The sequence below is a fragment of the Trachurus japonicus genome, chromosome 10 (assembly GCF_045865225.1).
Source record: "Trachurus japonicus isolate A0001 chromosome 10, Traja_1.0".
Taxonomy (NCBI): domain Eukaryota; kingdom Metazoa; phylum Chordata; class Actinopteri; order Carangiformes; family Carangidae; genus Trachurus; species Trachurus japonicus.
In genome coordinates, this window is record NC_140916.1 from 14,030,363 (window position 1) to 14,045,372 (window position 15,010).

At 42.2% G+C, this 15,010-nt stretch overlaps 1 long non-coding RNA gene across 1 annotated transcript; it reads right to left on the reverse strand.

Moving 5' to 3' along the window:
* Window positions 1-456: 456 nt before the first annotated feature.
* On the reverse strand, window positions 457-7,874 carry LOC146979513 (uncharacterized). Its single transcript, XR_015036803.1, has 3 exons — window positions 7,002-7,874; window positions 1,249-1,672; window positions 457-1,162 (listed from the first exon to the last, which is right to left on the reverse strand). It is a non-coding gene; the product is annotated as an uncharacterized LOC146979513 (long non-coding RNA).
* Window positions 7,875-15,010: the final 7,136 nt, after the last annotated feature.

Below are 15,010 nucleotides of genomic sequence, written 5' to 3' on the forward strand. Positions count from 1 at the left end.
GAATACGAGGTCGAGTTATTGAGTTTTGATACATAGAGAAAATATTAACTCAGTTATAGCTGAACAAATTCAGTTGTTGGTATTCAATGGTGGCTTTCCTGCCAATAAAGAACTATTGTGCTACTCTTTCATAAACTGTGGTCCACGTCATTCAAATCCTCCCTGAGCGAAACTATATCTTCTGATCCTGGCCTAACCTTGAAAGTACATGATAGTCACCTTAGCCCATGTACTGTAGATATGTGTTACAGCCTTTAAGTGGCGAGCCAGCCAGGAGGATTTTTAGGAGTAGACGGACCCAGTTTTATACTTTTTGACAGACGTATTATTTTTCCTCATTAAGTTTATTTCATATTTTCGTGTGAATAAGAGTCAAAACGAACAAACATGGATATTGAACAAATGCATGGCATTAATGCAGAGCAGTCCATTTGTGTAACTGGATTAACTAAAACAGACACTGATGCAGATATTACTGCTTCATTAAAAGCATATGGGACTGTAACTAAAGTAGTGCGGCTTCAAGCTGCAGAAAAAGAGAATGCAGCCATTGTAGAGTTTGATTCAGGTGTCGCAATGGCAATGTTTGAGCTAAATCTTCCTCTTGATATTCCAAACGTGAACAATACTGCAGTGACATGGCAGGCAGATAATGTTAATGCACTCACACATACTACTAGCCTTGCTGAAAGCAGTAGCAGTGAGTCCTCTGATGAGAGCGTTCATTCTGAACACAGCACCACACCTCTCATACGAAAATCAAAGACCAGGAAGATTGACCTCTCGAAACTCACCTTCTCTCCAGTCGACACCAAAACAGACAAGGAGGCAGCAGCACCTACGGTACGTAAGAAAATGAAAAAATTTAAAACACTGGACCTGGGAGATGACGACTTGAACCCACCTGATGTACGACGCATTGTGGTTGAGCATGTAATAAAAAATGACACTTCCACATCTCAGAGCCCCTCCAAATGGCTACGCCCTTTTTCAGGCAGAGTGCCAAAGCCATCTGGAGAGACTGATTTTGAAACATGGTGCCTCCATGTAGATTTGATGTTCCAAGATGGAGCCCCTGTCGACGTTCAACGCAGAAAAATCCTGGAGAGTCTGCTTCCTCCAGCCTCCGATGTTGTAAGACAACTAGGCTCCTCTGCTCATCCTAGAGATTATGTAAAGCTGTTGGACTCTGCTTATGGTCTGGTGGAAGATGGTGATGAAATCTTCGCAAGGTTTTTGAACACTCACCAAAACTCTGGCGAAAAAGCTTCAGAGTATCTACAGAGGCTTCAGGTACTCCTCAACACCGCTGTGAAAAGAAATGGAATCAGTCAGTCATCAGCAAGCCATCACCTGCTGAAACAATTCAAACGCGGCTGTTGGGATCACAATCTCATCATGCAGTTAGAGCTGAAACCTGAGAAACACCTTGACTTTGCAGAGTTACTTTTACATCTAAGAACAGAAGAGGATAGAAGGGCAACCAAGTTGGATCGAATGCACCATCATTTTGGATCCTCAAAACAAAAAGCCACTGCAAATGTACATTCTGTGCCTGACATGTCTCCTTACACTGATCCAAGTCCAAGTGTTCTCCAGGCATATGTCGCTGAGACAGAAAGTTTAAAGCAACAGCTCGCTGAACTGAAACTGCAGCTCAGCACCAGGAAATCTAAGAAACAGAAGAAAAATGAAACAATGTCAGCAGACAAACCAAACCCTCCCACACCAAGAGCCGAGGCACAAGCTCATCAGGTAACACAAAAGCCCCAGCCTAGAGCCTGGTTCTGTTTCAGATGTGGCGAAGACGGCCACATAGCCAAGGTGTGCGAAAACTCCATCGACAAAGCTGCTGTGGACAGAAAATACAAAGAATTAAAAGCAAGACAAGATGAGTGGAAAGCTAAACAGCACTTACCTTTAAACTGGACGGGCTACCAGTAAAGGGACCTACTGGAGCCGAAGAGCAAATTGAGAGTCCCAAGGTAAGACACCATGGAAAGAGAGCTACATGTCAACACATACAAACCTCTGAGGGTGAGCTCCTTAATGGTTTAGTAGGCCCAAGATCTGTTGCTGTAGTTAACATCGAAACAGTGCAGTGCCAAGCTATCATTGACTCTGGTTCACAGGTTACAACGATTTCAAAGTCATTTCATGATACTTACCTGTCTTCTCTACCTATTCTGCCCCTTAGAGACATCCTCGAAGTGGAGGGCGCAGGAGGTCAAAATGTACCTTACCTGGGTTACGTAGAGATTAGCATTCAGTTCCCAGAAAACATCACAGGTAAAGCGGAGCTTGTTAGCACGCTAGCTCTTGTCGTTCCAGATTGTAGGTCCAACGCAGAGTGTCCCGCTCTTTTAGGCACCAACATCCCCCTGATTCGGGACATTTACAGCACATGTCACACCAAACGAAACGCTGACCTGGTGGGAAAAGTAAAGCTACAGTGTAAGAAAGCCATTGTGATCCCACCTGGCGAAAAGAGGGTTTTGAGTGGTTTTGTAAGAAGGGTACTCACCCACAAGGGAGGCCCGCTCTTAGTAGAGCCATCCACTCACTCTAGTCTACCCAGTGGTTTGTCTTTTTGTAGTTATGTTATGTCGAGCCCTCAGCAAACAAGTTTCAAAGTCCCCATTTTGCTTAAGAACGAGACGGCACACAACATAACAGTTTCCCCAAACCATAGCGTAGCAGAGCTCTCCGTCCCCCACTCTCTCTCCCCTCTATCCACACCACCAGACAGAGTTGAAGAGGATCAGGTGTCACAACCCCTCAGCAGTACAGCTGAAAGAACAACTGTGGGTTCCACAAACCACACCGACACCATAAGTTTTGACTTCACTGATTCTTCACTCTCGGAGGAATGGAAAGAGAGGATCACGGAAAAACTGAACTCCATTCCTGAAGTTTTTGCAAGAGGTGACCTTGACTATGGTCATACCACTGCGGTCAAACATAAGATCCGCCTTTCTGATCCAACACCCTTTAAGCAAAGAGTAAGGCCAATTCACCCGTCAGATTATGAAGCTGTGAGGCTTCATCTCAAAGAACTCTTAGATGCTGGCGTTATAAGAGAATCAGAAAGCCCCTTTGCCTCACCCATAGTTGTGGTAAAGAAAAAGAATGGTGCCATCCGCTTATGCGTCGATTATCGAAAATTGAACAATCAGACCATAAAGGATGCGTACGCCTTACCCAACATTGAAGAAACCTTTGCAGCTCTAACAGGGTCCAAATGGTTTTCCGTCATGGATTTGAAATCGGGCTACTATCAGGTGGAGGTAGACGAAGAGGATAAATACAAGACAGCTTTCGTTACACCCATGGGCTTCTGGGAATTTAACAGAATGCCTCAAGGAGTCACTAACGCACCTTCAACTTTCCAACGAGTCATGGAGAAATGCATGGGCTCTCTCAATCTCAAAGAAGTCTTAGTGTTCCTCGATGACCTCATTGTGTTCGCTGACACGCTTGAGGAACATGAACGCCGTCTCATGCATGTTTTACATAGGCTCAAAGAATTTGGCCTCAAGTTATCCCCTGAGAAATGCCACTTTTTCAAAAAGTCAGTCAAATATTTAGGCCATGTTGTCTCCGAAAATGGAGTAGAGACTGACCCTGGGAAAATTTCCCCTCTGACGACCTGGCCCCGTCCAAACAACATCAGTGAACTGAAATCCTTTTTAGGGTTTACAGGGTATTATAGAAGGTTCGTCAAAGACTACGCAAAAATTGCCAAACCTCTTAACGCCTTGACTGCTGGTTACCTTCCTCCGCGGAAGAAGTCCAAAAGTTCCAAGTCTTTCTCAAACTCTGACCTGAAACGACCCTTCAATGAGCGATGGACCGCAGAATGCGAGAATGCATTCAAAGCACTCATCGGGAAGTTGACGACCGCTCCGATCCTTGGCTTCGCCAACCCCAGGAAGCCATATGTTTTGCACACTGATGCCAGCCTGCAAGGCCTCGGAGCAGCTCTGTATCAGGAGCAAGACGATGAGATGAGGGTAATTGCCTACGCGAGTCGAGGCTTGTCAAACTGTGAGCGGCGTTACCCCACCCACAAACTTGAATTTTTAGCACTTAAATGGGCTGTCACGGACAAATTTTTTGATTACCTTTATGGTGCAGAGTTTACGGTCATGACGGATAACAATCCTCTGACCTACGTTTTGACCTCAGCCAAGCTCGACGCTGCAGGACACCGGTGGCTCGCTGCCCTGTCCAATTTCAACTTCAACATAAAGTATAGAGCTGGCAAAAGAAACGCAGACGCCGACGGTTTATCCCGGCGTCCACATGATCAAGCAGGAGCCGATCAAAGCGCTCAAGTGGAGGACGACCGAGTGAAACAGTTCATCTCAAGGTTTGTCGATGAAGGGAGTGGGTCTAGTTTCCCCAAAGAGGCTTTTAAAGCCGTCTGTCAGAGACATGAGTTGTATTGTTTTCCAGATGATGAAGGGGCCAGCCACTCAGCTGTTCCAGTAGAGTGTTTCGCCATTGATGTCAATGCTATCCCAGCTGAGTTCACTCAGGCTGACCTGTTGCCTGGCTCCAGCACTCTACCTCGGATGTCGCAGCAGGACTGGGCTGCTGAACAAAGAAACGATCCTCAGATCAGCAGAACCATTGACCTTGTCAGTATGGGAAAACGTCTCACTTACCGTGTTCGTCGTCAAGAGGATCGAGAAGTTCAACTCATGCTTCGAGTGTTTAATCAGCTTGTACTGGATAATGGTGTCTTGTACAGGAAACGCATGAACCAGGGTGAGCCTTTCTTCCAGTTAGTTCTACCCTCAAAGTTCAGAGAGATGGCACTCGAAGGTCTCCACGACTCAGTTGGTCACATGGGAATGGACAGGACGTTGGACCTGGTCCGCACACGTTTCTATTGGCCAAGAATGTTTATGGACGTTGAGAGGAAAGTCCGAACCTGTGAAAGGTGTGTACGGCGCAAGGCCAAGGCTGAGAAAACCGCTCGCCTTGTGAACATCCAAACAAGTCGACCACTTGAACTTGTATGCATCGACTACTTGTCTTTGGAACCTGATGGACGCGGAACAAAGAACATCTTGGTCATAACCGACCACTTCACCAAGTACGCGGTAGCTGTTCCTACAGCTGACCAGAGAGCCAAGACAGTAGCCAAGACATTGTGGAACAGTTTCTTTGTTCATTATGGTCTACCCGAACGTCTTCACAGCGACCAAGGTCGGGATTTCGAGTCTGTCCTCATCAAAGACCTTTGTCAGCTGTTGGGTATAAAGAAAACAAGGACAACTCCATATCACCCTCGCGGTAACCCCGTCGAGAGGTTCAATAGGACACTCCTGGAAATGTTAGGAACTCTGCAAGAAGAGGACAAAGTCAACTGGCGTGACCATGTTCAGCCTCTGGTTCATGCATACAACACGACCAAAAACGACACCACTGGATTTTCTCCTTACCAGTTAATGTTTGGGAGACAGCCAAACCTCCCCATCGACGTGGCATTCGGACTCAATCCAGAAGGACGCAAGAAAGTGTCTCACGCTGATTATGTGAAGAAAATGAGAGAAAACCTGCAAGAAAACTACAAGCTTGCCATTGAACACAGTGAAAAAACTGCTCAGCGAAACAAGCAAAGATATGACCTCAAAGTCAGAGAATCCATCCTTGAGGAAGGAGACCATGTCCTTGTCAAAAATGTCTCTTTCAGAGGGAAGCACAAGATTTCAGACCGATGGAGTAGCACAGTCTACAAAGTTATCAAGCACATTGATGATTCTCCAGTCTATGTTGTTGCTCCAATAAACTCTGCAGGTCCAGAGAGGACGCTTCATAGAGACTTGTTGCTACCCTGTGGATTCCTAGCTTCCTCTATTCAAGATGAGTTGAGACAGGACACAGAAAAGCGGGGTAAAACTCCAGTTCCCCAGGAAACCGAAATCCCTCAAGAGGTCGCTGAACCAGAGCAGTCATGGGAAAATGAAGAGGAAATAGATTACTATTACCCACAAACTGCTAAAGAGGATGTCACATTCCCAACAATAACCATTGTTCGAGAAATCCCTCATTCAGGAGTTGACTTGACGGAAGTAAACGAGGATGAATTGAACTCTGAAGTGTCAAGTTTGAACCCGGAAGCTGATGTGTTTCATCCCATGGAAAACCAGGAAGTGAGTACACCTGAGGAAGGGGTGGAAACAAACCTACCTGTGGAAACAAACCTACCTGTGGAAATAAACCTACCTGTGGAAAAAGACTTACCTGTTGAGGATGCTCCAGGAGTCAGAAATGGATCAATTCCAGATGGATCTGTGGAAGGAAATGTACATGAGATTAATGATGGAAATGTGGAAAAGGAAAAAGATGAGGACAAAACTTACCTGACGACGAGAGAGGAATCCAGAGTGGAGGAAAGGGATGGAAATGAGTTGAGAGTGAGTGAAGACAATGCTGTTCAAGAGGAAATTGGAAGTTCAGAGGCCAGAAGGTCAACAAGACAAAGAGCTGAACCTGATAGACTGACATACAAAACACTAGGCAACCCCTTAGCCTTTGTTATGCACTCTATTCTGAACAGTCTAGACCAAGTTGTCATGCAAGCTTTTGATTTTACTTCTGCACCAGAGATTGGTCAGACGTTACATGTGTAATGTTAAGCATGCAGGGACGCACGCTGATTCAGGAGGGGAGGATGTAACACCCTTAAGTTACACACACAGTGTAATCCCCAATATTTCTAGTTTAACCTTGTTGAACTATGCAGTCTGAATGAGTTTTATACATGTAGTACCTTTATTTCACCAGTAGGGTGCGTATTCTACACGCTAAGCGCCGCTCACGCTGGTAGCTTCTAGATCCCCCTACCTGTTTTTTTCTCTTCCTTCACTGATGCCGATGAGAGCAGACACATTAGCCGAGGAGAGAGCTTGCAAATGTGTAAAACTACAGACAAAGTGGTTAAAACTTTTATTTTCTTTTGAGTTATCGTTCTTGTGAATTATCCGAACCCGTGGGAAAGTTTTTGGACCGGACGTTGCCGTGTTGTTGTGTTTTTTTATCGAGGAGAAACTCCGGTGAGTAGCAAACCATTAGCGCTTAGCCTAGCATGCTAGCGACTGGCGACCACAGCTAAATTGCTAACTCATTACATGAATAAATCACCAGTGTGTTCTTTTATGTTGCTGAGAGGATGTTAAAAACCAACCGGAGGTATATACAGAGTGTGTGTTTGAGTGAGAATGTGGTTAATGTTGTACTTTGTGTGGAAGATTATCGGTGCTAAATCGAGCTAAAAGCTATTGGCCTTGAACTATGGGTAAAATGCTAGCTAAGGCTAAACAGCTAACCAGGCTGGTTCGGTGAGCTAGAACACGTGTAGCTGTGTGCAGTTGAGTTGTTGAGGAACGGTAATTCAATGAATCATCCTCAAACATGATTTATATGTGGTTTAATTCATATTTTGTATACACTATACAGTGGTAAAAGCTAAAAAACAGTTAAAATCGTTTCATATTACACACTTTGATGTGTGTTGGCTGTTTAAAAATTCATTTTATAGCTGCATATGATACGTTGTCAATGTGAATGGTCAAGTTCATTTGATTTAAGATTAAGATGAGAATAAATACTGTACAGTTAATTTAGATAAATGTGAAAAAAAGAGATTAACGAGAGATATGCAACTGCTGCTTTATGCAGGTTGGTTTTTTTTTGAGTATGAATGGATTCTGATGGCGAGCCAGAGCCAAGTCTGAGGACCGTGGAGCGGGAGACCGGCTCACATGCGTGGAGGGTGTGACGTCGGACCAGCGCATCGCGCATCTGGAGGAAAAACGCATCTAAACATCATACAGATAAGACAAAAATCACACTACCCGGGTAGATGAACAGTACATAAACAATACACCACAATATATTAAAGGACGAATAAAGAAGAAGAAACAAACTTTGGACACTGACTGAAATTGACATCTGACTTATTTTTTTTGACTTTATTGGACTGTGTTTACATTTATTAATTTGGGCCCATTATTTCATTTGCACTTTGAAGAAACATTTTATTATTTCAGTTGCACTTTGAAATATTTTTTCTATTTTCATTTGTACTTTGAAAACATTTTTTGTGAGTTGTAAATTCATTAATGTGGTTATTTCAAACTGAGGTTGTTGAAAGGTGAATACGAGGTCGAGTTATTGAGTTTTGATACATAGAGAAAATATTAACTCAGTTATAGCTGAACAAATTCAGTTGTTGGTATTCAATGGTGGCTTTCCTGCCAATAAAGAACTATTGTGCTACTCTTTCATAAACTGTGGTCCACGTCATTCAAATCCTCCCTGAGCGAAACTATATCTTCTGATCCTGGCCTAACCTTGAAAGTACATGATAGTCACCTTAGCCCATGTACTGTAGATATGTGTTACACTGAAATATTGCGTTCATGAGCATGGGATGGACAGATGGATGGACCGACAACCCAAAAACATAATGCCTCCGGCTGTCCTTGGCACGGACTCATGATCATGAGCTGAAACATTCAGCTCAGTCAGATTGCCAAGTGTAGAAGAAATAATTCTAACTTTTGTTCATCACAACAGACTGTCTCAGACCCTCTGATTTCTATTCAAATAGCCTTTCTGGCCGTCCCGCGCCTCTGCCAGAAAATACTGAAACATAGGGCACACTTGTAGAAGGGTTCCCACTTGGGTTGATGCAGCAGCTGGGTAGAACAGGTCGGGTGCATTAAAAAAAAAAAACGTATAGCAGATGATTACATACTGTGCAATGTGATGCCTAAGTAATTCTGCGGCCCAGTCTATCAGAGGAAACAATGTGAGGTGGTCTGAACTAGGGCTGCAAAGGGGCAGAAAATTTTCGGTTATTCTTCAGAAACTTTCCATGAGAAGTTAAATTGGTAAATATTCCAAATTGAAAACTTAAAGGGACAACGAGGAGTTTCTATTTGGTTATAAAAAAGTCTCACGTTAATGTGGATGAATCTCCGCTACCCACACTTGTTAATGAGCCCATTTTCGATAAATATATTGTTTTGTCTCTATCGTTATTTTGTTATTATTAGTGGTGGTGGAAATGCTGGTCGAGCCGACCAGCGTTTCCTTACTTTCGGTTTTGCGGCGAGTCATGAGAATAACGCAGCCGAATCGCCATTTATGGTCGGAACTATGACGGTATGTGATCGTCTTCGAACCTCTGACTTTGATTATTGATGAATGAAAACATGAGTCCGTCTTGCGCCGGTCAAAGAATTTTTACGGTGCGCACAGAGGCTCATAAATGTAGTGTGAAAACGCTTCGCTTTTCCAAAACTCCTTGTTGTCCCTTTAACATCAGAATTATTGGAATTTATGGGGATTATTGGGAATTTATGGGACTTAACTGGAAATAGGGGGTAATATAAACCAACGGTGGCATATTCAAACATATGGTATTTTTGTAAATTTCTGGTTTATCCCGGTTTATTCCCAGATACCCAGAATTTGGCAACCTTCAACTGGACTAATTACGTGGGACTGAATGATCTAACACACTGTGAGACAGAGTAGTAGAACACCCCTTCAAGAGTTCAAGTTTGCTGACCGCAAACTTCTAGTTGTAGCAACTTCAGCACAGACAGCCAGAGAGAAATATACTGCTGTCTTTGTAGCCAAGATCAAAAAAGCCACTCACTGCCACAAATAATGTTTAGAACAGCACCATACTTTGTCAACAGTACAAATATGGTCCCAGGACATAATACGAAGCATCAAACACCTACTTGCTTTGCCTGATTTGTATTTACTTACGCCAGAAAATCCCTTTAACCTTTTGATCGGTGACCAGTTCCCTCATCTGAAAATACATATCGTTTTATGTACCAGGTAACTTTAACAGCAGTGGCCAAACTGAAGACAAATTGGGATTTTGATATCCCATAATCCTAAATGTTTACTGAGACAAATGGAGGCAAAAGTTAGCTTTCTTTCCTATTTAGTTCTTTTTCCAGTCCGAGTGGAAGAGAAAAATCCACATCTGGCCAATTTCTACTGTTCCTCGTATCAAGTGGAGCTTTAAATAGCTGACGTGATTACAAATAAATGTGTTGAATCAAATCTCTCTCTCTCTCTCTCTCTCTCTCCCTACATTTTGTTCTCAAACGCAGCTTTGAAACCTACCAGTTACCACCGAGTGTTTTGAGCCTAGCCTTCCAAAATTAAAAATCAGCATGATATCTTGCAAATATATGCATGAAAAATGAACTGATAACTACAAACAGTTAGCAGCTTGACACGGAGCCACAAAAAGTAAAGGTGGAGAGATAAGAGCATGATGGGTGGTAAATGTAGGCGAGGGAAGAATATTACAATGTAATGCAATCTAATACAACACCAACACAAACTATACCGTGGCTTAAAAAATTCCAGGGTTGAATCAACACCTATGACTCACTAGCACTCAACACACGCTGAACATAAGCTTTGCAAAAAAGCAGTATTCATTTCAGGGCTGTTGCATTTGACAACATTACAATATACTGAGTTCGAATTTATTCATCCACCCCCAGTATCCACACAACCACAACTCTGGTGTGAGGAGAGGTTCAATTCCTACTTCATGCACAAAAGATATGTGATTTAATTTAATAGTTTCATTTGTGTCTCTGATTACCAATAGCTAGCTTTAATGCAAAATTAATTGTCAGTGTTTAATAGCAACTTAATACCACATTACAACTTGAGCACGCCCCCTTCACAAATCTAAAATATAAATACAAACCTAAACAGCAAGACAACTTCTACTGAAGTGAAAACTATAACACTATACCAGGATCAGTGAACAGTGTAATTAAATAACTCTACACATCGCTTCCGATCTGAAAACAGTGGGTTCAGTTAAGTAAATCTAAGCATATAGTTGCCTGCATCGAACGCAGATCATAACAAGAGGTTTAATTATACTTTAATAGTAATCGTTAGAAATCAACACTAATCTGAATAATAGCTTTGTTTGAGACGAGTGTTTTTCTCTCAGTGCTTGTTTTGTAGAAGAACATAACTGTCACATTCTGCAGAGCTTTTGCTCATGTGGACAAATTGTACATGACTGTGTTGAGAGATGCGCAAGGCATCGGTCAAAGTATATGTTAACAATAGAAGGTATTTTCATTCCTGTCAGGTCTGGGTGTAATTGCATTCTTTTTAGTGATCTGAATTTGACACCCCATTTTCAACAATGACAGTATTGTAATTGCTTTGAGAAGTCATGGCTGAGCTTTTGAAGGATATCAAAATACCACTACCGACCCCACCCACCTCACTCTACTCAGCATCCTGTCTGTCTACAATGAAGTGCTATTACCGACGCCTTTCGCTCACTCAACCATAAGGCCTATTTGGAATTGCTCCACCACTGTCAGACCTACCGCCGTTTTTTCAGCATGGCACCAGATGAACAAGGTCTTCTGTTTTAATTGTGCAATCAAACAGACACATATTGAGTGTGGTAAGATGCACATCAATTTTCAAATAATATTATTTGATGTTTGATTTGGTGCATATAAATACCATGCCCCATCTGTAGAAGCTAAGATTATTTCAGCTTGCTGACATCTGAATCTGATTGCTGGAAAATGACTATATTGGCTGGGACACTGGTAAATTTAAACACCTTATTCCACACATTCTTTCTTCATCTGCTGTCTGTAATTAGTAAAAATGTCGATCTGTGTTTGCAGAGTGCAAATTTGTATATAACAAATTAATTTAATGTATTTGTTATTTGCAAAATTAGCTATTGTTTCACTGACTCAGACACTATAGCTGTCATTGTTATTTTGCATAATGTCCCTCAAGATTCTGTCTCTTATTATTCTAAATAGTAAATAAATATAAATTTAAATTTGTGCTCTGACTATCATTTATCACAGAATAATTAAACATGAACTTAACTTGACACTGCTCAGTTTTTCAAAAAAAACATCACTATGGGGAACAGTCCCTGTTTTATTGAAGGGCTGGCACTGGCAAATGTAATTAGATGGGGAGAATTCCTCCAGGTGTTTAATGGCTGCTCACAAGGTCAGCGCAGCCATGTTTAGGATGCCATTCAGGCGTGAAGAGGAGGAGCTGGGCTTGGTTGACTGGTGGTGTGAGCACTACCATCCCCTCAGGTGACTCACATGAGTCCCGCCTGCACCCCTCCTCACTGTTGTAAAGTTTGACAGCAAATCACATGAGAAACGTCGTCTGTCCAAACGCATTATCAAGTCCACGAACCGGGTTTTTTGAGAGAGGCTGTGCTCCCGGTTTCCCTTACATTCCCGGTGTGATATATGGTCAATTCTGCGAGATTACAGATGCATCCTGGCATAGAGGCTACAACCAAACAGACTGATTAACCTTGAAGACCTGGGGCTCAGTGCAGCAAGGGAGCGTGAAGAACACCAATGTCAAAACGTAAATGAAAAAGACCTGTTGAAGGAGCCAGAAGAGGGCCATGTCGCAAAGGCGGAGAGGGAGGGGAATCTAAAGTGAATCCTTAAGCAGTTTGTTTGGTCCTGCTTTGTGGCAGATCCTCTGGAGAGAGGCTTCCCATCTGTCCTGCTCTCACCTTGGCCAATGTCTGCCAGCTTGGTCTGCTTGTCACATTTGAGTAGTTGCTGTGGGACTAGTCCACTGAGGCCCTGTCATAGACCACAGAGAGCAAGGCCCTATCATCAATCACACAGATGAGCAACACACACCACAGGAACCTCCCTCTAATGATGGCCAGAGATCTAAATTCTTTTGACATGGATTTCTATTCAGGGAATAGCTGTGTGATTGTAATCACTCTTCAACTAGGCAACTTGATTGCTCATTGGTGTTTGCCATTGAAAGGGGGCTTTGGTAAAACCTTGCTAATAGCATACAAAACCTTAAATGAAAAATAATAAACCTAAATGCATCTGTAATATGCTATGGCATGACATTTAAAATTCCATCATGTGTTATGATTTGAAATGCCTTGTATGAATAAATAGACTAATCATAGAATCGCGAGACTAAATCAGAGCCATAATATTGCTGTTGCCAATCTTGTATCCTGATACTGTTCCCATGAATGGCAATCACACCCACTTACTGGAATTATGTGGTGATTTATGGGGACTAGAGATATTTCCAAACTATTTTTTGTTCAGCATTAGTTCTGCTCACAAGGCTACAAGGAAAATAATATATATATTTTTTTGTTTAAGTTACTTCGGTTGAAAGCGGCAAGACTCGTTTTATAAACCTAACTCTCTTGAATCGTCTCGGGCTTGACAAAAGATACCACTTGGACCCAGCCCTCAGATCAATCCATAACACCTCTGGCAAATGAAAGCTGGCTGCCACACAGCATCGCATCCTTGAGCTATGCTGTCAGAAAATCAAACGCAGAAGACACAACATGGACATCATTAAAGGGATCATGTAAATTTGATAGACAGCTCACTCCTTGCAATAACAATGGCGTTGTTTCAAGCTTCATTATTGCAATAGGTGATGTAGAACCATGACTATCATGCATCAACATTCGAGCAACAGTGGTTTCAATGACAAATACAACCCCCCACACACTCTCAAAAACAGATTCAGATCAGATTTGTCAAAAATATATTTCTGGGGTTTTCTCTTTCATTATCAGACTTACGCACAGAGCCTAAGCCTTGTTGCACAGCTCTTGAACCAAATAAATGGGGGAAAACAGTCCTGAAAGTGCTCTGGAAAGAAAGGATACCATATTGACCAAATATAGGACAATATTTTCTCTGAAAACTTGGTTTGAAAAAGTGGATTTTTGGGGGGATTTCAATGTTCATCCTACAGGAGTCCAAGCATCCTCCTCATCTCTCTATCTCCCTCCGTGTGTGTTTGTTTCCTCCGCCTAGACATGTGGATATGAGTACTTGGTTTTGGCTCATGCATGTTTATGTAGTCTGTCCTCTCTCCAGGTCTTCACAGAGAGGAGGGGTTGTGTAGCTCAGCGTCGGCACTTGCTCCATGTCCTCCGAGACCTTGTCAGTCATTAATTTCAACAATGTGCAACATTGTCATCCTGATTGCGTATACGACAAATCTGCTGCTCAGTTTTCCAATACACAACACCTATAGTGTGTGGAAGAGATCTGTCATCATTTTCGGCATTAAAAGGTTGTTGTTTTTTTCATGTCTGATTTGAAGGTCAAAGAACGGGGGTGTTGTAATATTTTACAAATCGTTACACCCCTGAAGACAAATTAGTGATAACTATGCTATATATAAAAAAAATCTGAATTGGCATGAAGGGTTGTCTTGCAGCAGACAATTTTACATCTTCATTGCATGAGATATTCTTTATGAATGGAGAGGCTATAAATGTAGCTTCAACATTAGTCAGCTAGAAAAAGTGGTTAGTGGCCCTGTTTAAAGAAAAAAACAACTTCACAGTGTACTGTAGGTCTTCACTGTGAAAGGGAACCAGGAAGAACCTTTGATTTATTTCTACAAGTTGCCAAGAATTACAGCTAAAAAAATAACAACTGACAGAGAAAATGACTCTCATTGAGCAATAAGAAAGAAATCAACTTGCTGCTGTAAATCAGTCGACTGGCTGGAGGCTACACCCACTGAGAAAGTGACCTGCCTGCAGACATATCATGGAACAGAAATTTTGGTAAAAAATAAATAAATAAATAAAAAAAGTTGTAACATTGTTAAATGTCTATGGGGAGATGAGGCGTTCAGCATAAGTCTTGTTTTGCCAGTTATTTTGTGTAGTGCACAGTGGAGACATTCATAAAAACTGTGTTTTTTCTTTTTAGTCAGATATCATAAAATTTTATTTGGAGGTACAAGATGATCAAGTTGCAGGTGCTAGGGAAAAATCCTGATTTACAACGTTGAAGGATGAGCAACCTCCCTAATGTCATCATCACAGCATTTAGCACGCTAAAACCAAAAAGCCATCATTTGTTAATTGATTTTTCTAAAGGCAGACTATGTTTAGTAATTCTAC